The sequence below is a fragment of the Urocampus carinirostris genome, chromosome 2, assembly GCF_059441175.1.
Source record: "Urocampus carinirostris isolate Australia breed hairy pipefish chromosome 2, RoL_Ucar_1.0, whole genome shotgun sequence".
Lineage (NCBI taxonomy): Eukaryota > Metazoa > Chordata > Actinopteri > Syngnathiformes > Syngnathidae > Urocampus > Urocampus carinirostris.
The window spans coordinates 35,155,681-35,179,274 of record NC_142350.1 but is presented as its reverse complement, the minus strand read 5'-3'; the positions used below and the strand labels follow the sequence as shown (position 1 = coordinate 35,179,274).

The 23,594-nt window shown below is 40.2% G+C and overlaps 1 protein-coding gene and 1 pseudogene across 3 annotated transcripts in view; one reads left to right on the top strand and one right to left on the bottom strand.

Annotated features, from left to right (window-relative positions):
- LOC148371736 (low-density lipoprotein receptor class A domain-containing protein 4-like) overlaps positions 1 to 23,594 on the top strand; it is a 270,745-nt gene that overhangs the window by 2,414 nt on the left and 244,737 nt on the right. The window contains exon 2 of one of the 3 annotated variants that reach the window (XM_088326300.1): positions 18,773 to 18,866. The exons of the other annotated variants lie outside the window; for them this stretch is intronic. The gene's annotated coding sequence lies outside the window, so the exon portion shown is untranslated. The remainder of the gene's footprint in view (positions 1 to 18,772; positions 18,867 to 23,594) is intronic. 3 annotated transcript variants of the gene reach the window in all.
- On the bottom strand, positions 10,508 to 10,653 carry LOC148371740 (5.8S ribosomal RNA; annotated as a pseudogene).

The window sequence follows — 23,594 nt, the reverse complement described above, 5'->3', positions numbered from 1 at the left end:
TTTACACAAGGCTCACATTTTACGCAACGCAGACCTCATTTGCTCTACTTTCCGTCACATAGGTAAACATGAGCGCGTCTTCGTAATCGCTCTGGTAGTTGCAATCTTGAATGGTCATATAATCCGAAAACAAGTGACGTAAACAACTTTAATATCAAGCAACAGAGAATACCTAAAGACACTACACACAACATGTAAGTTGAAAAATGTAATTTTCAGTGCAACAACAACTGAACTATAATATACACAAATTAACTGTCGGCTTTTTTTAAAAATAAAAACATTTAAAATCAAATATAGGATGCCTGACTACAAACACAAAATATAAATGAGAGAGAGAGAGAGAGAAGCACCAGCTCCTCACCAATTGTGTTTGTTTTTATTGAATACATTTACCCCCAAAATGTGACTTATATATATTTTTTTTTTATTAACTATGCATTTTTGGGGCAGTATGACTTATAGAGAGACTCATAGTCCAGAAATAAGGGAATACAAGTTTTTTTTTTTCCTGTTTGAAATTGTGAATTATGTTATGCACTGTGAGAAAAAGCTTTCTGTTTGGCTTGTCCATGCATATGTGGAAAATAAATCCTCACCGATTAATTAGAAGAGAAGTTACAGATAGCCTAACTAGCTCAGCAGAGAAAATTGATTTGATCACATACCAAATAAAATATTGAACTGTCTTCAGTAGGAAAGGAAAAAAAATAACTTTGATTGATTGGTGACCGGACCAGCCAGGGTGCATTACACTTTCATAGTCTCCCATGTTCGATGAAATAGACTCCAGTTTTTATGTGAACCCAGACAGGATTAGTGTTATTGAAAATTAACGGATGGGCAGTTTTGTAATACTGTACTACCAAATAAATCCCAGGGGCGCATGTGTTTCATTTTCCAATTCCGTTTCATCATTCGGTATAAAAGATGCCCTTGACAATGACTCCACTTTGATGAGAGACTAACCCCAGATGCTTCTGCTATTGGAAAAAAATAGCTGTAGTCTAAGTAACCCAACTCACTTTCATGAAAAACGACCGCACAAAAAGGGAACACTACACATTTTGGTCCGGGATTTCCTTAAGATGCTTAATGCCAAAAAGAATACACAGATTTTACCAAAATAACGGGATTGCAAAATAAGCCTGTCACATCCTGAATTGATTGTTGCTATTACAGGAGACTTATTCCATGTTCTGGCAGAGTGAAGCATTTTGATACAAATATATCCATCCGTCCATTATTTACACTGCCTATCCTCAGTAGGGTCGCGGGGGTACTGGAGCCCATCCCAGCCATCTCCGGGCAGTGGGCAGGGTTCACCCTGAACTGGTTTCCAGCCAATCACAGAGACAGACATCCCAAATAACCTGACATGTATTTTTTGGGGAATATGGGAGGAAACCGGAGTGACCGGAGGAAACCAGTGCAGGCACAGGGAGAACATGCAAACTCCATGCGGGTAGGCTGCGGTAGTTTGACTTGAACCTTGAACCTCCGTACCGTATATTATTTGAAAATCCTTTTTTTTTTTTTTTTCAGAAGGAAGGAAAATGTAATGAGTCAAGTCATTTTAATTTGTATAGCCCTTAATCACAATGTCCCGCCGCATGTTAAATTCAACTCCCGGGATTCCGATTGAGTATTTGGACAAAGAAATAAGTGTTGAAGAGAGCAGTCCTGTTCAGAATCCCTATTACAAAAGGAAAAAATGAAATAAACAAAACATTCTGGACTTGTGAACAGGACCAAGCTCTCCCTAACACAAGCATCCCCAAAATGGCTTAACACTGTTTTTATCGGAAAACGGCTTGGATTGACAAAAATCAAATTTAACTGAAGAATTAAACTGAACCGAAATGGGATTTTCCAGTTGAAGTAAGGGAGTCACATCTTTACAACCTATCTTCATTAAGATTGAATGTAACTGGATTTTTTAGATTGTTTAAGAAGATTATGGCAGACACATCAAAACACCAATTAAGTCAAGTCATGTTTATTTGTATGGCCCTTAATCATAGAGTCTCAAAGGGCTGCACAGACCACAGATTATTGCAAACCACAGACTATCATGACACCATCCCCTGATCTAAAACCTACATGAGGGCAAATAATACACAGATATTGTCAAAATGAAATAAAGGTTATTCATACACTCTATAGGTGTTCTGCATGAAGGAATGGGCCAAAATCGCAGCAACATTGTCTAAAAAGCTTTTGAAGAGTTACATAAAACGTCTGTTGGTTCCAACAAAGGGTACATAACAAAGTATGGAGATGAACTCATGTATTTACCTAGTATGTATTTTTCATTTTAAATTCTTTAAAAATCAAATGATGATGTTCTGTTTTTTCCCCCAAAATATTCTTTCATGGTGGAGGTTTACCCATTTTGACAATGACAGGCCTCTAATATTTTCAAGTGTGAAAACTTGCACAAGTAGTGGTTGACGAAATTCTGATTCGCCCCACTGTATAGATGTGTATTCGTATTTATAAATATAAGACTTTTAAGATTTGTTGTTGCTGAACCCAGTATTTCTCAACTCACGAGTGATGATTCAATGAAACAATGGAAACTGCATCCATAAGCTACGAGATTTAATGCACACGGCTGAGGTAACCTTTATGGCAAGGGTGCTTTCTGGCTTTTCCCTTTGCATTATTGATGTGACCGTCTGTGCAGACCATACTATATTACGTCCAAAATAAGAAGGTTCTGTGAACTCTCTGTGAACTTGCCAGACATAACAAAAAGGAGCCTGTCTGGTTCTGGCCTGACATGGCAGTTTATCCAACCTGTAGCCCAATTCCGGTGACATGATGCCGCATTTTAATGAGAGCGGGTCCCAGGGCAAAACTGGGATGATTAAAATCGGCTCATGAGCTGGAAATGGTTTAATGGAGTCTGCCTTTGCAAGGTGCAAACTGTAGCTGAGGGCCAATTGGTCACACAAGAAACACATGCTTGACCTGCTACTGACACAGGTAGGGCGAGGATGAAAGTAACACCTTCCGGCAAGAGATTTTCTTTCCTTTTAATCCTTTTTCGGGAGCCATTTCAGCAAACATTTAGTAAAAGGTGGACTACGCTCTAGGATGGGTGCTACTTGCCAGTTTGAGAGTTTACCGCTACTATTTCAAGTAAAATATTTATTTATTTAGTACATTTCGTACATATAAACAATAATGTAGCAAATTCAGGGTTCAATCGTTTATTTGAATGAATAATCAATTGACAAATCATTTTTAATTATTTAATCTTGAAACTAGTCTAGCCTTATAGGAGCATCACATTCATTTTTAGATATTTTCATCAGGGAAATTGAAAGAAAAAAGAACCGAAAATAATCTAAATTGTGGCTGTGCGACAGATTATATGGAATTGTTTTTCACTATTTTTGGAAGTTCTGCAAACTTTAAAGGTGGGGTGGGTAGTTTGAGGTGTTCTTAAAAACTTAAAAGTCAAATATTTTGTCTTAAAAGTATGTGTTCACCATGCCCAACGGAGTTTGAAAAGCCCTTGTGCTTATTTTTCATTGCGCCTGTCTGCTTTTATCTTTTATCATGCTTGTCCGGGGCGGAACAAACCCCCCAAAATGATGAAAACAGAAGAGTTTATCCAAGCGCGTCTAAGAGATGCATGTATATCATGTGTTACTCTGCCGCCATCTACTGGCATAAAGTCATGATTGTAGCCTAAAGTTTGCTTTTGAGCTTGCAGTTCATTTTTGCACAATAAATCAAAACATGGTTCAATACTGGAAAAAGCAATTCTCATATCATGATTAGCTTCCAGACGCTTTTGTTTCTTTGTCTTCACATCTAATTGAGTTGAAAACCCCGCTTCACACATGTACGTACCGTATTTTCCGCACTATAAGGCGCACCTAAAAGCCTTTATTTTTTTCAAAAGCTGACCATGCGCCTTATAATGCAGTGCGCCTTATTTATGGATCAATATTAAGTCGCAAAGTCTTGCAACTAATGCAGCAGCCGCCGACTAGATTTTCCCCCGAACGCCAAGTAGTCCGCGGTGTATGCTGGGATTTATTTACCAGCGTTTCATTGGCTAACCAATGTGTCAATCATCATTTGAATCGATCACTATTGGCTAAAGTTATTCAGAGGTAAAGGGGCGGATCCTTTTTATCATTTACAGGCTGGTATAGGCTAAAGCGGCAAAACAAAGCCTGCAATTGGCCGAAACAGATGTGTCAATCATCAGTTGAATCGATCACTATTGGCTAAAGTTATTCGGAGGTAAAGGGGACGGATCCTTTTTATCATTTACAGGCTGGCATAGGCTAAAGCGGCAAAACAAAGCCTGCAATTGGCTGAAAAAGATGTGTCAATCATCAGTTGAATCGATCACTATTGGCTAAAGTTATTCGGAGGTAAAGGGGGCGGATCCTTTTTATCATTTACAGGCTGGCATAGGCTAAAGCGGCAAAACAAAGCCTGCAATTGGCCGAAAAAGATGAATGTGAATAGCAAGTGTGGTTGTCAACGGCATAGAGGAAACATGTTTTACCTTTCTGTATTCACGGATATAAGAGGACCATGGTTGCACATTATTATTGAACACAACAACTTCGGTGAGCTACTCCGGCTATATATTTTCCCAGTATCTTGTTTCAGAGTGATCTAGATGTTTCTGTGATGGGTCTTTTTTTAAATTAAACTCAATTCCAAGTGTTTATTGTCATATGCACAGTAAAGTTGCGAGCGAAAAAGAAAATAGAAACTAAGGAATGGTTGGCATTTCTTGAATCCCAAGACTTTAACCTTCCGAATGATATTTGGAACGATGCATTTGAGTGACATCGTACGGACACCGCATCCGCATGTGTCTACGACACCTATTTGCTTCTTTGCAAGCTTTGGGAATGTTAAGGGGGTAATAAGTTGGACTGAACTATCTGACTGTTTTGTCGACGTTCCCATTGTAGCGCCTTATAATCCGGTGCGTCTTATGTATGTCAAATATAGGACCAAAAACAATTTTTTCGGGGTGCGCCCTATAACCCGGTGCACCTTATAGTGCGTAAAATACGGTAGTCGTTAATTTCATTTGGCGAGTTTTGTGCAATGACCAATTTTTTCTTCTACTTCACCTCTTCAATCACGTTAGAGTTAACACTTCAAAGTGATAAGTGCAGCGCAAACCACAATCTGAGTCAAGTCCACTCCTGCCTCTTGCGCCACGCGTCTTTTACTTTCATTCTCTCTCAGCTAAGCTACTGGCATTGTAGGGCTGGGGCTGGGGCTGGACTCAAAATAGGATAGGTCGGATGTGAGACATAGCGAAACAAAAGAAAAAGACCCTTTTTGTTATTTTCTACAGAAAAATGTTTTATTCCTCTATCTCAGACACCGTGTCACGGACTGGAAAGACGTTTTTCACCTCCTGCGGGTCCGTCGATCCCACTTTTGGGGACCAAAAAACTTTTGGGGACCATGCTCAGTGATCACAATCAGAGCTGACCAAACTTGGGTTTAAAAACCATGTAGCCTTGCCTGATTTATTTCCATTTTTTTTCAAACGAAAGATTATTAGCTTAATCCATTTTTGGGAGCTTTTGACCATTTTTTGAAATGCCAATTCCTCACAAACACATTCTATGTAGTTTTTTGCTCTAATCACCTGTCTGTGAGTATTGTAGCACATTCTTAATGAACTGTACAGAGTTTGCTGTGTGAAGAAAGATAGGAAAATTGTGGCGGGCACTTTTTATCTTTGAACTGTTTGTTGTCAGGTAGACAAATCAGGAACTATTTCTATCTATCTACCCTGGTCTTATCCCTAGGGGGGGGGGGGGGGGGGGGTGACCGACAGCAAGACAAACACATACACAAAAACAAAGAAGAGAAAAAAAAAAGGGAAAAAGTAGCAAATAACACACACACAAAAAAGTTGACCATGGCCAACCTAAATCATGATGAAACGGGACACAAGATAGCGGCCATGTCACTCGGGACAGGGTGACACAACAAGGTAAGAAAAGGTCTGCTTCTAGTAGTTTCGAGATGCTAACTCAAACCCCGAAAAGGATGAAACAAAACCAAGGGTTTATTCTAGCACGTCTAAGAAATGCACGTACCTGTGGATGACTTTAAGCTGGGAGAGTAACTTTCCAAATTCGTCAGTACAGCTCGTTTAAAGTTTTGCAAACGGGAATTAACTTGCCTCATTTTATAGGAGTGTTTGTGTGTAAAATATATAAACTATTCACGAGTGTTCCTGGAGTCGGATGAGTGCTGCTGCTCTCTTGTGGATAAATGAGAAACTTCATTTAGAGCGTGTTGGGCTTTGTGCTGATCCAGATTTTCTTTTTTTTTCTTCTTTTTTTGTAGAAGCTGTGGCACAAGTAAAAGTCCCACCTTGAATTTTAAACTTAAAACAAGGGGAATACAAAAATCTTATTGCAAATCAGACTGACAACCACACGCTCGCACCCACACTTTTCATCTTATACAGAAACTGCCCTCCAGACCTGTGCAGGTTCTCTTTTCAAAATCCGAGGTCACTTTTCTTTATGTACTCGCGCCCCCAAAGCAAAGAAAGCTGATCATTCGCACAATGAATTCACTTGGCTCCCCGCTGTAGGGGTAGAGTTGAAATAGAAACATTTAAATGGTTTCTTTCCTCAATGGGGAAAAAAACGTTGTCACATATCTCTACTTCTTTATTGTCAAGACCTTTACCTGATGCAATCATACTCGCTTTCTCAATAGTCAAGACTTAATTTTGCATAAAAGTAACAATGCTGAATGTAGTAATCACTCTCTGTATAACGGTTTACTTTTCACAATTTTGATAGTTTGTGGATTTTCATCATAAATTATGTTCTGCAGCAGACAACACACTGCAAATGCTATCACGGAGGCAGGTAGCAGAAGGCTATGTGTGTGTGTAGGGTAGGCGTGACTGTGATAGGCTGGTGTATACCGTCTGGTGCTCTGTGGTTTATTATCGGGTCCGGGAAGGGAATGAGGCTGCGGCGTGAGCAAAAGCAATAGAGGGGCAACCGGTCCAGCCTACTGCTACGGCTACGTAACAAGCCACCCTTGTGGTGCGTGTGTCTCATCAACGCCAGATCCATTAACCATAAAATGGATGACTAGCTACAACTCGTTTGCGTTTCATCAGGGATACCCAATGCTAACGTGCAGCTAGCCAGTCCCTTTCTACATCGCTTCCTTTCTCTGAAAGGAGAAGCCCTCCATTTTTGTTGTGTTATTGTATTATGGCAATTAAATTAGTAAACTGCAATTCTGTGTTTTTATTTATAGAGGTTTTGCATGTGTTCCGTGCTCTCTCGCTCGCTCTCTCTCACACACACACACACATGTAGGGGCTTCAAGATGGTTAATTTCTTCGACTACGCCATCAAAACTGTAGTAATTAACAACACTTGAACTTTAAAAATTGATTTTTCGGACTGTGTATATTAAATGTAGGTTCTGCAAATTATTGTTTTTAATTATTTATATTTTAACGTATCCGCGGTCACGCTAGAAACACAAAACTTTGAAATATTAAGCCATTGTAATCAATGAGTTCTAAATATAAAGCCTTATTCAAGTTGAGGTCAGTAACACCAAGGAGAAGCTTCATTATGGAATATTTATATTTCCTATCCTTGATTAAAATATATGGTGGTCTCTCTCCTACAGGACAGGGCAATGTCACACAGCAATTTCCATCCCTCTGCAGTGTTAATATCTGGTAGTTATTATACTACATATTTAATCCACCCCCGCTCCCGCACCTTAAATATTGATAACATAAATTAAATTTTTTTGATGGTTGAATTTCAAAATAAGCTTCCCTAAAGGCAAAATACTCAAAGATAAAAACAGTTAGTGTGCACTTTGCAAAGATAAAGAAATTATACGAATGAATCATGAATAACAATGGTAAACTTAGGCACAAAGTTTTTCTCGTACTCATACTTATAAATTAAGTTAATGGGCCGCTCCTTTTAAATAAAAGCATCTACACATATAACTTGCAACGGTGGGTCATCAGGAGGCCTGCAAGGCCCCAAAAATATCCGAGTTAAGTAATGTTAATGGCATTTCGTCCATGCATACCTGTTAATAATTCTGAATTGTCAGCTTCCTTTATATGCTTTTACCCTGGTTGAGCAGCTTCCAGATGTGTGCTTACAGTATTTAGGCATTCAACCTATCACATTTCATCCATTACCTGTTGCCTGTGTCAAAAATTCACCCAGAGGCCTTCTCAATCAGCTCTGCAGGCCCTCCTGAGGCATAGAATAAGTGCTGTTGGTGTAGCCATGGCCTTCGACATTAGCGGTTTCGCAAACCATGACTGGCTGGGGGCGTTCACGGAAGGAAAATGTCTTTTTGTCTACTCTTTCTGTCAAACAGAGTTTTTCAGTCCTAAACCGTATAAAAATATGCCAGAAATACGACAGGACTGGCATTTCAGGATGTGCTTCGATGGCGATAGAACTTCTTGATGGAACCAAAACGCACAGAGAATCCGTACGACAAAGTAATTAAAATTATTTTGAGGAAAGACGTGAGGGTGGGTTTTATGCACAAATAAAAATGATTTTTGGTGAGTAAAATGTGGCTATATTCCTAAATAATTATATGAGGTTATTATCCATGCGTTTTCTATGTGTCGAAGCCGGAGCTACAGTCAATGTTTTATAGCCATACAATAGTTATTGAAGGTTAGATTGATTCATACGTAGCCTTACTGAAGGCCTATGTGTGAAATACACCGCGATCCACTGATAACTTGCTTGTCTCTTGCTTGATTTAGAGCCCAGATTGGAAAACTAATTCAATTTCAAGATGTAATCCACCATTTTTGAGATAAAGGCAAGCGACGTGGCAAAAATGTCCGGATGGCTGCACTTAATTTCCTTTTAGCTTGCTAATACTACTTCTCCTATTGATTGGCCAAGAGGGAATGCACCAAATCAAAATTACTGGTCGCGTTCCCACTATTGCCCCCTCACATGAGGCACACATTTCTCCTATGCCTCACCTGCCTCCCCTGACTGCACATCACTCGCAATCGATGAATATGGCTGATTGCCATGAGAACTACTTTGACAACACCACCGCACTGCTCGGTACCTCATCGTGTGTTTCACCTAAAAAATGTACATTTACGTGTACAGTGCATAATATTCCCTTCTAAGACCATGCTTATTAAATATAGATGATAAATATCCTTGGCAGTGACATGTGGTGAGGCTCTACTCTGATGAGGCTTAGTCCGATTTATTAATAAATGAACCTACATCATATTCATCATTTGATTGGCAGATCAGGAAAGCAAAATATAAACGGCAGTATAGAAAATGAAGTTTGATTGTCTAACCTTAACTTAATAATGAAGCCTATGTGCTTTCCTTTTGGATAAAATGATCTATAGGTAATCTTTCATTATGTAAAAAAAATCTATGCAACAAGAAAAATATACTGGGTGGCTTGACTTGCTGTTAGCTTGCTAATATTATCACCGATAAATTGTTGGGGGCGAAGGTGTAAGCCAAATAAGAATTCTTGGTCTCACTGTCGCCCTCTGCCATGATCAGACTTTCTCCTGCGCCCCCCACAAGGCCTGAAAGTAACAAAATGTAATTAAATAAATTACAAAATTGAATAATGAATTAATGAAATGTGTAATTTATTAATCAATTAAAATGTTCAACAGATACATTTGTCATGAACACCGGATCATAAAACAATGAATACAATAGATAAGTTGTAATTAAATAAGTAAATAATGAACTAAATACAGAAATAATTAACAATTTGTATTTAAAAATAATCGTCGGCAATTTAATTACTTAAAGGTGGGGTATTATGTGTTGACAATACCCAACTGAGTTTAAAGAGCCTTTATATTTTTCTCTCTCCGCGCCTATCTGCTTTTATCATACATTATCATCTGTGTTTCGGCCACGCACGCAGCGCATTATTTTGGAGGAAAGGAGACGGAGGGTAGGGGGAGGGGAGTAATTTCACACGTGGTCGCGGTTTTCTTTTGTTCTAAAATGAAAATGGTGAAAGTAGGAAAAGGACTGTTTCTAATACAGTCCAAATGCCAACCCAAACCCCAAATAAGCTGGAAAAAGAGAGTTTATTCAAGCGCCTTGTAAGATAGACACGTATGCGGAAGTGCCAGACAAGCAGCTTGACAGAGGCTGCAATGATGATTTCAGGCCAGAAGATGGCGTCAGCAAGTAGCATATTTTGAAGTCACGGACACCACCTTTAATGACGGATTTAATTAATTAATAATGCATGTACAGTAAGACCTCGGTTATCGCGGTTAATGGGGACCAAAACCACCCGCGATAAGTGAAAATCCGCGAAGTAGCGGCGCACCTTCAAAAAAAAAAAGCCTTTTTTTTTTTCTTTTTTTTTTTAATTATTTTTTTAGACCCGGTAAAAAAAATCTCATCTCATTATCTGCACCGCTTATCCTTGTTAGGGTTGCGGGGGGGCTGGAGCCCATCCCAGCCATCTCTGGGCAGTGGGCAGGGGACACCCTGAACTGGTTGCCAGCCAATCGCAGCTGCAAATCACATTAGTTCTCGCAGCTAGCTGCGTTCTTCATCGACGCACGAGCCGAGTGATCCACCGCTAAGAGTCGTACAGCTGGGCGATTTTACGTTCGCCCGGGACGATCGGAGACAAATTCACGACAGGGTTTTTACTTATGCCGCACCGCGGGTGCCGTTGGGTCGCTCCCGCGAGCGAGCCCCTAACCCGCGGCGCGAATACTTTCGGGCGCGATACGCACTACACCGCGACAAGCTGTGCGGGAGGGTGCTTGGCGCGGAGGCCGCTGTTAGCGCCCCACGCGCGCGCTACACGGCCCTCGATGGCTCTGGCCGACGGACAGGTGGCCGCGGGGGAAAGGGGTAGCTAGGGGGACCTGTGGGGTTAGGGGGGGCGGTGAAGCGGAAGCCGCACCGAAACCGCGCGCCGGGAAACGAGAACGGCGCCCCGTGCTAGGGTCGTCGGGCGAGGGATATTCCCGCAAAAAGTGAAAATCTGCAAATTAGCGACGCCCCTTTAAAAAAAAAAAAAAATTGTTTTTTTAACCATTACAGACTGCACAGCTCTGAAGCCGAATGTCAAACCGCGAAGTAGCGAGGTCCCACTCTATTCATTTGGTGGATTTTTTTAACTCCATTTTTTTTTAACCCCTTAACATTTGGACTGCTCTCCAGCAATCCGGGCAATCCGTGATTCATTCTCAAGCACAATTATTTTGCTCAAGTTTGCACAACCGTTGATTTGACTTCTGGAAAGAAAAGTCAATTATTTACAACTCTTTCAAAATGTCTACAAAATTGTCCAACGTAAAATACACATTTGCAAAGGTTTTAGCGTTTTAAACTCCTTGTCTCAAAATGGCCATTGTACACCCCTAAACTTACCCTAAAAAAATTGTAAAATATAATGCTTTGTTTTTAAGATGGCGATTAAATTTGACAAGGCACCAGGTACAGCTTCAAGCTATTGTCTCACCTGTTTTCCAGCTAAGATGCGTATGTTACACTCAATTACAGGCATTTAAAAAGAAAAAAAATAACCATTTTTGAAGGGGCGTCGCTACTTCACGGATTTTCACTTTTCGCGGGTGGTTTTGGTCCCCATTAACCGCGATAACCGAGGGATTACTGTATTATTCTCAGCACCCCGTCCTTAAAGTTAGGGTGCGTCATTTGAGTTTTCTCTGTTAAGTATGTGATATTAATGCCCAACTGAGTTCAAAGAGTGACTTTATGCTTGTCACTGCAGTTTTTTGTTTGCGTAATATGTAAAAACTTAGTTAAAAAAGGCCTGTTTCAAGTTCAGTCCAAACGCCAACCCAAAAAGAGAAAAGAAGAGCTATTTGGAGTGCGTGTTAGAAATGCGCATCTTGAAGGAGTTGGACAGAAGCTGCAACGATGACACAAGCCAGAGGTGGCGCCTGGGATTAAAAAAGTTTTAAATTCCGTGCAACTAATTTAATTATAAGCAAATATTGAAACAGACAGTTCTGAGAGAAAAGGTTCAAGCATTTAGTTTAATCTTCCTTGTTTATTTACCTTTTAATTTGATTACCCTATTTTCCGGACTATAAGTCTCTTCGGAGTATAAGTCGCACCAGCCAAAAATCATTAAGGAGGAAAAAAAACATCTGTAAGTCAGAGTACATGTTGCATTTTGGGGAGAAATACATTTTAGAAACACCAAGAAAAAAAAGAACAACAGGCTGAATAAGTACGGTATGCAAACGTTACATGATTGACGTGCCTGTTAATTTCAGTTACGACATAACATATTAGGATTTATTCGGATAACATGCTTACCAAAGTATCAGCTTTACTTTAAAATCCTTAATCCAATTAAATAATTATCCTCGGTGTCGCTTTTACCGGTAAACAACTCCTCCAACTTGAGACGATAAGCCGCTTCCTTCCTCCGGTATGAAAATGTCCACACCCAACAGGGCAAGGTTGAAATGGTCAACACAGGTCTAGAGTTCCCTCTTGTGGTTTTTGTGTCAAAATAACGTGAAATGATATACACCATGGGTAATAAAAAAAATCAAACTCAATGATAAAATGACGTGTTAATCATTTCACATAGAAGTTTCACTGCAAAGTAGCACCCCCGGCCAAACTATGAAATCTAATTGTGACCTATAGCCTAAAAAATACGGTAGAGTATTGACTTCTTTAGGTCTTTATTTACCCTGTAAGTCCTTTCCCAGAGCTGTGCCAACTTCTGTTCGTACATGACTGGGTAACATATGTTCCTAAACATACAAACATGTTAGCTTGTCTGCTGGCATAGCCTTTCCTGCCCTGGTGCAGATGGTGCCTCACTGAGCCCAGAGGAACAACTGTAGGCCCACTGATGGACGTCCTTTTCCCAGCCTCATCCTAAATCTTGTTGCCTGGTGCCAAAATGACACATTTCTCGATTTGCATTGGCCTGATTAGGACTTTGGGTGTTGTTGTCCAAAATATTATTGTTTTTTTATTTATTTTATCCAAACACATTTTTAACTGTGATAGCAGTTGGAGATCATAAAGTGTAATGAGTTGATTTGAAACTTTCTTAAATGTGTAGTGGGAATTACAATAATCCTTTGTTTTTGGCTGGCCAAAAGGACCTGTTATAGGCAAAACCAGTGGAGTAAAAACCTTTAAAAAAAAAATAAAAAAATCATACGTTTACTCTATTATACGCTGAAACCAAAGAATGAACCATTTTTCCTGGCTCAATCTTTCTTCAACAAATAAAAATACAAATTTTCCTTTTTTCTATGTACAGATAACTTCTGCATTGTCAAATAATGATAAGCAGGGAGACTTTTTATTCAATAATAATGTGGAATGTGTATTGCGTAATGCAATTCCATGAAGTAATGGAACTGTAAAAAGTAAACCACGTTATAGCGACTGATTACTGTACTGGACCACTAGATGTCGCTTTATGGTGTGAGGTTGACAAACCAAAATGTTGAAAGAGCCATAATGGAACGGAAAAAAACAAAACATCTGCGTGGAGCCACAAATGATTAAACGCTTTACAGTATATAAGCCTGATAAGTAAGTCAACACATACTGCATGCATATACTGTATATGTAAGAACCCGAACAGACGGTGGACCTAAACGCGTAACGTTTTCACACAAGCTTTATTTTACGGGACGGGGCAGTCATACACGGGACACAAATGCCAGCGATTCGGCGATCGGTGGGCAGAAGTAGTGAGACAGAGAATTCAGGCACAGGAAAACAGGAAGCCAGGGGCGGACGAGATCGAAACCGGACAGGACAGACAAGATCGATACCAGATACACGAGCAGATACTGGACAGGATGGGATCGATATCTGATGCTGGATACACAAGCAAGATACCAGACAGGTCGGGACAGATGGGATCGATACCGGATACACGAGCAAGATACTGGACAGAACGGGACAGACTGGATCGATACCGGATACTGGATACACGAGCAAGATAACGGACAGGGCAGGACAAACGGAATTGATTCCTGATACTGGATACACAAGCAAGATACCGGCCAGGATGGGACAGAAGGGATCGATACCGGATACTGGAGACTGGAGCAAGATACCGGACAGGACAAGACAGACGGGATCGATACCGGATACTGGAGCAAGATATTGGACAGGACGAGACAGACTGGATCGATACCGGATACTCGAGCAATATACCAGACAGGACGAGACAGATGGGATCGATACTGGAGACTGGGGCAAGATACCAGACAGGACGAGACAGGCGGGATCGATACCGGATACTGGATACACGAGCAGGATACCAGACAGAGTCAAAATACAAGTCTTGCAAGTGCAGAAGTTCGTTGACGGACTGACAAGCAGTGAATGAGAGCACCGAGTTTAAATAGGAGGGGAGCCAATCACGCAACGGGCAACAGCTGGCTCTAAACGAGCGGGCCCAGGTGAGGGCAATGGACAACCCTGACAGTATATGCATGCATATTCATCGTAAAATGCTAAGTATGTTTTTATTTCCCTACAGAAAACCATACATTTTACCATTAATAATTAAAAAAAAAACAATAATATCTATCTATCTCTATCTATCTATCTATCTATCTACCTTGGTCATATATCTCAAGAGGGGTGACCGACAGCAAGACAAACACATACAATAACAAAGAAAATAAAAAATGCAAAAAAAAAAAAAAACACACACATTTTTGGACCATGGCCAACCCAAATGCCAGAACACCCAGACAAGTTAGGCACCTCGGCACCTAAGTTGGTTATGCTTTCGTCCCTCCAGATGAAACGGGACACAAGAAAGCGGCCATGTCACTCGGGTCAGGGTGACACAACACAATCTTTTGTTCAACAGCAGGGCCCGACGGCTTTCACTGGTTTACCCCTGCCGCATCATACAGGTGCCCAAGAATAGTGGAAGATAAATTGGTCAGTTATACCAGTGTTTTTCAACCAGTGTGCCGGGGAACACTAGTGTGCCGTGAGACCTTGTCTAGTGTGCCCAATTTGCCCAATTTTATCTTTCAAAAAAATCAGGCCATTAATTCAGTATTTTTGCAATCTTCAGACGAGGAACTGTAATAGTCATCCATATCAGTAGGTGGCAGTAGATTTTTATATGCTTTTTATGTACTAATTATCTGCTCATAATTGTCTGTCATCTTGCTGCTATGGGTACCCAAAATCCTCAAAAAGAGTAAGGAAAAGATAGAAGTAAAATGGTTTGTTTTGGTCACTTTGAGTCCCTGTAGTTCTTATTTTTCCTTGTGCTTTTTAACACTTGTTTACGGTTGTACTTCATCATACATTGGCTTGTAGAGGTCAAATAAAACACACGGTCTCTTTAAAAAAAATGCACATTTTTATGACAATTCATATAATTTTGCTAATTATTCAAATCAATATTGTTTTTTTTTTTTTAATGACTTCTGTTTTTTTTAACCACTAGGAGGCGCTACATAATAAATACTTTCCCCAATTATACTTTTCATCCATATTGCCTCAATGTCTATGATGGAATTTCACATTCCTTTCCGTACTTTGTTTTAAGGGAAAGTTGTTCAGAATGCAGAGGAGCTACAGACGGAACCACCAGGGGTTTATAGCTTTCGGCGAATTGAAAATTCGGTCAGACTGCAGTCAACTCTGCCGCCCTTCACCGAGACTCGCATGTGCATACACACTTTCCTCATTTCCATATCACTATCGCCGCTGCTTGTAGCACGCATACATCAATAGCACACAACACACTCTGTCATGTGTGAAATGGGCAGAGTTTGATCCCTGCCCTCAAAGAGGAGAGACAATAGTTTTGAATGTAACCCTCCAAAGGGCAAAGGAGGGCTTGAAGAAGGAGGGAAGAATATAGAAGAGCCACAAGTCGGTTTGCAAGAGGATAGAATGACAAGGCTGGGGGAAAAATTGTCAATGAGGAGTTTCTCAGGACAAGTGGGAGTCAAGAATGAAAGTGAGACGAAAAAGGAAGATGAAAGAAAGACAGTACGAGTTTTTGAAGTGTTGCATGTGGAGAAGGTGGAGCAAGGTGGAAGGAGTATTGGGGATTCGATAAAGCGCTCCTTTTACTTAGACATTTAAAGAAATATAAAGAACATTTGTTTTGGATTTTTTTTTGCAATGCATTTAATGGAACATTTGTCAAATGATTTCATTTAGGCCAGGGTTCGGGAATCTTTTGGACTCATAGAGCTATGAGAGCCACACTTAAGATAAAATGAAATAATAATGCCACAGCATGCGTCCCATATCAGCAGACATCCCACCTAAAATCAGTCTCTCAAAAATATTGTTTACATGCTATTATTAAACACGAGAGTATTGTTTTATTTCGCACAAGCATAATGGCTTGGCGTTACCGGGCATTCTCCTTGAGCGAGGTTGTTGGGGCTGTAGTTTGTTGAAATAGCACCAAGGAGCCACCTGGGAGTGCCAAACGGCAGTATGACCGTATGCAGCTCCAGAGCTGCTTGTGTACGAAAGCAGAGGTTTATCGATTTTGTCTGTATTCATGAGGGGTACCTTGACAAGAAACCTAACTAAAGACATTCCCAGAAGGCCTGGAGTACTCCTGTGTAAATTTTCACAAAACATCTGTTCAGCTGTTTCGGAGCCTAAAAGCCACATACGAACACACACACACAGGCAAATAGCCTAGATAATGCAGTTTTCTTGCATGCTGGTTTGCTAGTTTAAGATCAGGTAATTGTGTAATTTTGTAACTGTAATCCTGTGCAGTCCTTTGAGACATTTTTGTGATTAAGGGCTATATAAATAAATTTGACTTGACTTGACTTGACTTGACTCTTTGAAGGAAGTTCTGTTGTAATTAGAATAATAATCTTATGTATCTTTAGAATTAAAAACCTTTTAGAAACACAAAAGAATCACCAGGAAATGCCAGTGTTTTGTGCAAGAAATAACAAGTTTGAACGAAAATAAGGTTTAACAAACATAAAGAAATAAGTCTTAGTATACAAAACTGTTTTGTAGTGGACAGAAAACTAAAATGACGAATACTCAATACTTGTAATAAAATAAACAATGCTGATAAAACTGTAAATTTGCTGTATGGAAATTAGTGTCCACTCACTAAACAACACACAAGATTTCCCCTTTCACCAACCAATTCCTCCACCTTTTCTGAGTCCTCACATATAAAATATACAATTTTGGGCTTGCTTCGGGCTCGGGTCTGCAAATCATTTCATTTGGGCAGGCTCGGGCCGATTTGGGCTTGAATACTTGAGGCCCGATCATGTCTTTATGCCCAGACAAACAAAGAAGTGGTGAGCTAGTCCCAGAATGGAGATCTAAACTGAACTTCTGGAGTGAGAGTTCTACATCGTAAGTAATTGGGTCAAATCATATTGCACAAACCCACTTTTCAGTTTTTATTTAATAAAAAAAAAGGCTAAAATATATAATAATATTTGTCCCACTTCGGATTTGTGTCCCACTTATTGATTCTTGAAAAAAACTTAAATTTTCTATCTTTATATTAGACGCCTGAAAAAAAATATATATATATTAAGTATCATTTTAACAACATAGAGAGTGCTTTATAACAGTGGTCTGCAACATTTTCTGTACTACAGACAGGTTTAATATCTGACAATATTCTCGCTGCCCGGCCCAATAATAACATTAGTAATACTAACAAAGATTTTAACAATAATAATGAAGAAATAATAATCATAAACCTAAGGCCTGTGTAATCATTAGACCACTCAGAATCCAGTTGACATAAGAAAATGCGTTAGATTTTATCTCATAACCACACTACTTCTATTATGGTGCCCTGTTGTATAACGTTGTTTTGGCTAAACTCTTTCCCATAATGCCGACAACGTGGCACCATGCATAAAAATAGTGCGATGATGAGATAGAAACGAATACCTTTTCATGTTTAATCTACATCCTAACTGGTCAACTTGAATTGTTTGCCTTGAAAGAACACCTTGGATCGTTTGCCCACTAGAAGTTGCCGTATGGTGTAGTGCAACTGAAAACGAGTGCTATGAAGAAAAAGGAAAAATACAAACTACTGAGACTCCAAATGACAAAACCACACCATTTACAATTTATTTTGCCAAACCTGTTTGAAGTTTTAGAGTACCAGTAGCAGCAAGATGGCGGGCAATTATATCAGCTCCTTTCAGATGAGGCTCGTGTTATGTAAAACAAGCGCCAATTTCTTGACCTGATAATGATAAATTATGTATCAATAGTTATTTATTTTATGGATTACGTTTTTTTACTACTAGGATGTGCTACATAACACACTTTGTCCCTTTAAACAGAAGTAATGCACAAAAGATGTGGAAGAATGAGAATTGAGACCATATAAATCAATGCATGACATTGCTGCTGCAATTTCGACTGACGGCAATCATTTGATGACTGACTGACTAAATTTCCTTGGGTGCACTTCACCCCCCAACCACCCCTAACGCCCTCCAGATCTCAGCACCTGTCCTCCATTTTGAAAAATTCCTTTCTCAGCATTGCAGCATTGCGATGCCACAGACTCCTGTCGGTCTTATTGTAAAATTCGGTTTATTACTTGCCAAACTGCAAGTGTGCTCATTTCCCCTCAGCGCTAAGTAACTTTACTGAAGTGTCACGCATAAATGGCGTTGTTGTGTCCACTGCCAAGAATGTTCGCTGATGAGGTGAAACGCGTTTTATCACTGCAGGCTCTCGCTTGGAGCTACAAATAACCCGTGAAGGACAAATCCCCCTCCTCATCCTTCCATGCTCTTGGACCGATGCATGTATTCCCAGGTTAAGGTAAAATACATTAAGACGCACCGGGGAACTGCAAGCAGATGAAGAGGTCGTGATGGGTCCGTTTGAGCGTCCTTGAATTTGGGACAAGGTCACACCGTAACCCCGTGAGGAAAATGGTAGAAGTCCTCGTAAACTGCAGCCGGCCTTACAAATAAGTCATATTTGTTAGCCGTGCTGCAATGCAGCATAGTTTTGTTCTCCCTCTGCTACCTCTCTCCCTCTTTTGTCTTCCTGGCTTTGTCTCTCACCTTTATCTCCCTCCCATTACCCATTACCGCTTTTCTTTTCTTGCTTCGGGGGATCCAGCTGTAGAAATGATAAACGCATTAACTGCGACCGGTTCCGTTACGGCGTTACAAACAGAGATGTTGTGACTGTGTAGAGAAAACTGCAGAGATAAGCTTGCATGAAATATACCAAAGCTTGCTTCAGCCGTTGAGAAATGTGCGATTTTCCGTTTTGCGCCTTTTGTTATATGGGATTCTAGATGTTTTTACAAGCATGTAATAAGAATTCCCGGGTCTCTAGATTCTTTCAAGATGATGTAATGTGATTAAAGTTGAGCTGCTTGTTCATGGCAGATACTTTTGATACTTACGCTACAAGAAGCTCTTTTGAGGCCAGGCAAAAAGGATGCAGTGTAACAAGACCCATAGATTGGCATTTTAAGCCTTTTCACGCTAAACTGTCGGTATTAATTATGTGTGTCAGGACCCGAACTGACGGTGGACCCAGATGCGTAACATTTTCACACGAGCTTTATTTTACGGGAAATGGGGCAGTCATGTGAACACAAATGCCAGTGATTTGGCGATCGCTGGGCAGAAGAAGTGAGACAGAGATGTCAGGCGCAGGATACAGGATACACGAGCCGATACCAGACAGGACGGGACAGACGGGATCAATACCAAACGATAGAGCAAGATACCGGACAAGACGGGACAGACGGGATCGATACTGGATACTGGAGCAAGATACAGGACGGGACGGACGAGATTGATACAAGATACTGGTTACACAAGCAAGGTACCAAGGGGACAGAATTGACGGGATCGATACCGGATACACTCCTCCTGTTCTGGTTCTGACAACAATGAAATACTCTGTTTTACTCTGAAGCCAAAAAACAAACCCTTTTTACAGGATCAAGCATTTGTTTAACAAATAAAACTACTGTATAAACGTGTATTCCATCGCGGCGGTGAACGCCCTGAACTCTTACCACTGGACTGGCAGTAATATACGTGTCATATGATAAGACATTATATTATATCTTGTTATCACACCATCTTTACCTATGGTACCAGAGACAAATGTTAATTTTTTTTGTGCATTTGACATATGACATATGAGCCCTTTTAGATCTGCAGTTTCGAGAGCGTTCTCCATTCGGGCCCCAGTGCTGTGGAATGCTCTGCCCCCTGAGATTCGATATGCAACCTCAGTGAAACTGTTTAAATTTAGGCTTAAAACACACTTCTATTCTATAGCTTATGAATTACCTGTATTTCATGTTGACAATATCTGTGTAACATCCATTGCAACCTGGTCATCCTGGAAGGTGGATTACTTCATTAGCAGTCCCTTCTCAAGGTTTCTTCATTTTCCTCATGTTGAGGTTTTTGAGTTTTTCCTTGCCCTCATGTGGGTTTTAGATCAGGGCATGGTGTAATAATAGACTGTAGTAGTCTGGTCTGTGCAGCACTTTGAGACTCCTTGTGAGTAAGGGTTATACAAATGAACATGACTTGACTTGACAATTACAATGACAAAAAATGTGTTCCTTACAATGCTTAAAATACAACAGATGAATAGAACGAACTTTATTGTCATTGTAACATGTAAATGCACAATAAAATATACTTTCGCCTCTTGACTAACAATAGTGTAATGATGAGATAATGAGATAAAATACCGCCTTTTAGCAAGTCATCTATACCACTCGTGTTCCAGTGTACTGACAACTAATCTGTTCAAGACTGTGTTTTAACAGATTATGACCCAGTTTATTCTCTATGGACGTTTTTCTGTGAAGAACCTACAGTGTTATTTAGTTTTATTGCATAAATAGCGGTATTATCCATTGTCCGACTTTTGTTCTGTTAGGAATCCAGAGAGTGTTATTTGTATATTATTTATTTCATTAATATTGTTAAAATCTATACTCTGACTTGTTCTCTGAAGAATCCAGAAGGGTAACTTGATTGTGGCTTTCTGGAAACCAAAAACGTTTTATATTCAAGCTTTTCTGCAATCGTCTTACTGGCCATTCATCAGAGAAGGGAAACGTTAAATGTCAATCACAGGAAGAAGTACAAATCCATAAGGTACTCTGATTATATTTTTTGTTTGTTGGAAATTAATTGGGCTGAGCTTACTCCGGCGGTACGGTGGCTCGGTGGTTAGCTGCCCTACGGTGCAGAGGTTCAGGGTTCACGTCCAGCTACCGCAACCTCCAGTGTGGAGTTTGCATGTTCTCTCCATGCCTGCATGGGTTTCTTCTGGGCACTCCGATTTCCTCCCACATTCCAAAAATATGCATGTCACGTTAATTGGCTGATCCAAATTGTCCCTAGGTGTGAATGAACGAGTTAATTGTCTGTCTCTGTGTGTCCTGCAACTGGGTGGCAACCAGTTCAGGGTGTCCCCCGCCCACTGCCTGAAAATAACTAAGATGGGCTCCTGCAACCCTCCTGAGGATAGGCGGTGCCGATAATGGATGGAAAGATGAAGGGATTACTCCCCTGTTTTTCGAGTTAAGCGGTTTTTGGTTGGTTACTAAGTCGTGTGCAAACTTAAATTCAACCATGTTTGCAAAATTAAGCAAATAGGATATGATGTACTTTTTTATCCTCACCTTCCTCCCGACATGTGTTATTTTCCCCTTCCCTCCCCCACTGTCTGGCACTTCCGCCTCATCTCATGCATTTCAGTTCCCCCCCGGTCTGTCACTGCCACAATCCTCTGGCAATAGTCGCCCACGTGTCTAGACTGAAAACTTTTGCAGTTGGTGTGTGTCATCTCTGTGGCGTTGCCCACCTGCGACTCTCCAGGAGTTTTGTGTTTCTATTTTATCAAGGGTTTAAGGTGCGAGATTCAAGCTATTTCCCCTTTCTCAGTTAGGGAACGGGCTTATATTGAGTATGTCTGAGGCTGACGGGCAGACCTGCTGTTTGTAATGATTCACTAGATGAGGGGTGCCAAAAAATCTATTACAGCTAAATGATCATCTGGGCTGTTTATATTGCAGTGGGAGAAATAAATTAAGATCTGTCAGTTGGTGATGAACAGGATTAAATTGAAGCAAAAGCGTGTGACTGCTAAGGATTTTTTTGTTCTTGTTTCCCAGCGAGAACATGAAAATGTCATTCCATTTATATTTGTATACCAAATTGATCTAATTGAATAAATGTTTCAAAAGACTGCAATAGTCAGAAAAGTTTTGTTTTTATATTATTATTTATTAGTATCATGGCAGCACCGTGAACGACTGGTAAATAATGTATCAGTTTGGAGTCCAAGCTCCGGCCTGACTGTGTGGAGTTTATTCTCTGTAACCCAGGTGGCCTCCCTGCTAGTACTCCAGGTTACTCCCACATTACTCGTATAAGCCAAAGAGACCAGCAAAATTATTCATGTCTATGTGAGTGAGCATGGTTGCTTGTCTGTGAAATTAACCAGTTATCATTTACTGTTATCATAATATATGCAAACATTCTAGGTCAGTGGTTCTCAACCCTGTTGGAGCTACCGAACCCCACCAGTTTTATGTGCGCATTCACAGTGCTTCTTTCCACCGCTACCGGCTTGTGATGGCGCTGTGAAAGGTCACCCAGCATCCACCCCGAAGAAAAAATTCGGCTTCCTCTTCCTAGTTCGTGTGGAAACATACTATACTGTATCTCCAGCGCGCTAAGAACTTGGACGTTTTTATTGTTTAATATCTCGTGCATACATTCAATATGGTTGGTGTAAAGTGTAAAGAAGAGGCGAGCCGTTTCTTTTGAAATGAAAGTGTAAAAAGCTTAATGCGGTTGAGTAAACGGTCGGAACGCTTTATTTTCGGCCAGTTTTTACCACAGAGGAGTAACTCTTGAAGCAAATTTTCCAAAAGTAAGATAAACTCAACTTTATTTATTTTTATAGAGCACTTTATTTTATGAAATGTTTATTTTTTAGTACAAAACAATACAGGCTACTTATGCAAGCCTTACTCATACTTGAACTCTAAACATACAAAATATAGCAACTTATGTACAAATTTAACTTACGAACAATCGTCCAGATCCTATCTCTTTTGTAAGTAGGGAAGCGTCTGTATTTTTTTATCGTTCGGGCAAGTGATTTGGATATTGTTAGAAAAAAAGGTAAGTTGGTGTATTGTGGGTCGAGAGTTGAGGTTGCATTCAGTGTCCTGCAATTGTGGTCAGCGATATATTGGACTAATAAATAATTGATGATATACTAATACATCTAAGCGTGTCACCCCTGCCTTCGTATCCAAGACAAACTTCTAGGTCTTTTATAGGTAAAGCAATTTGTGTGTTATACTCGAATAAATTCAGTAGTTTTTCCTCTCAGATTTGGACCACTTCAGTTCCTCATGTCTTCTAATATGTCGCTAATGGTGTCATTTGAAAAAGAAATTTGAGACATTTTACCTTCAGCCAAAATTCGGAGTATCTAATTTGTCATCTTTAAATGTGGGGTGCGCCGTTTGAGATGTCC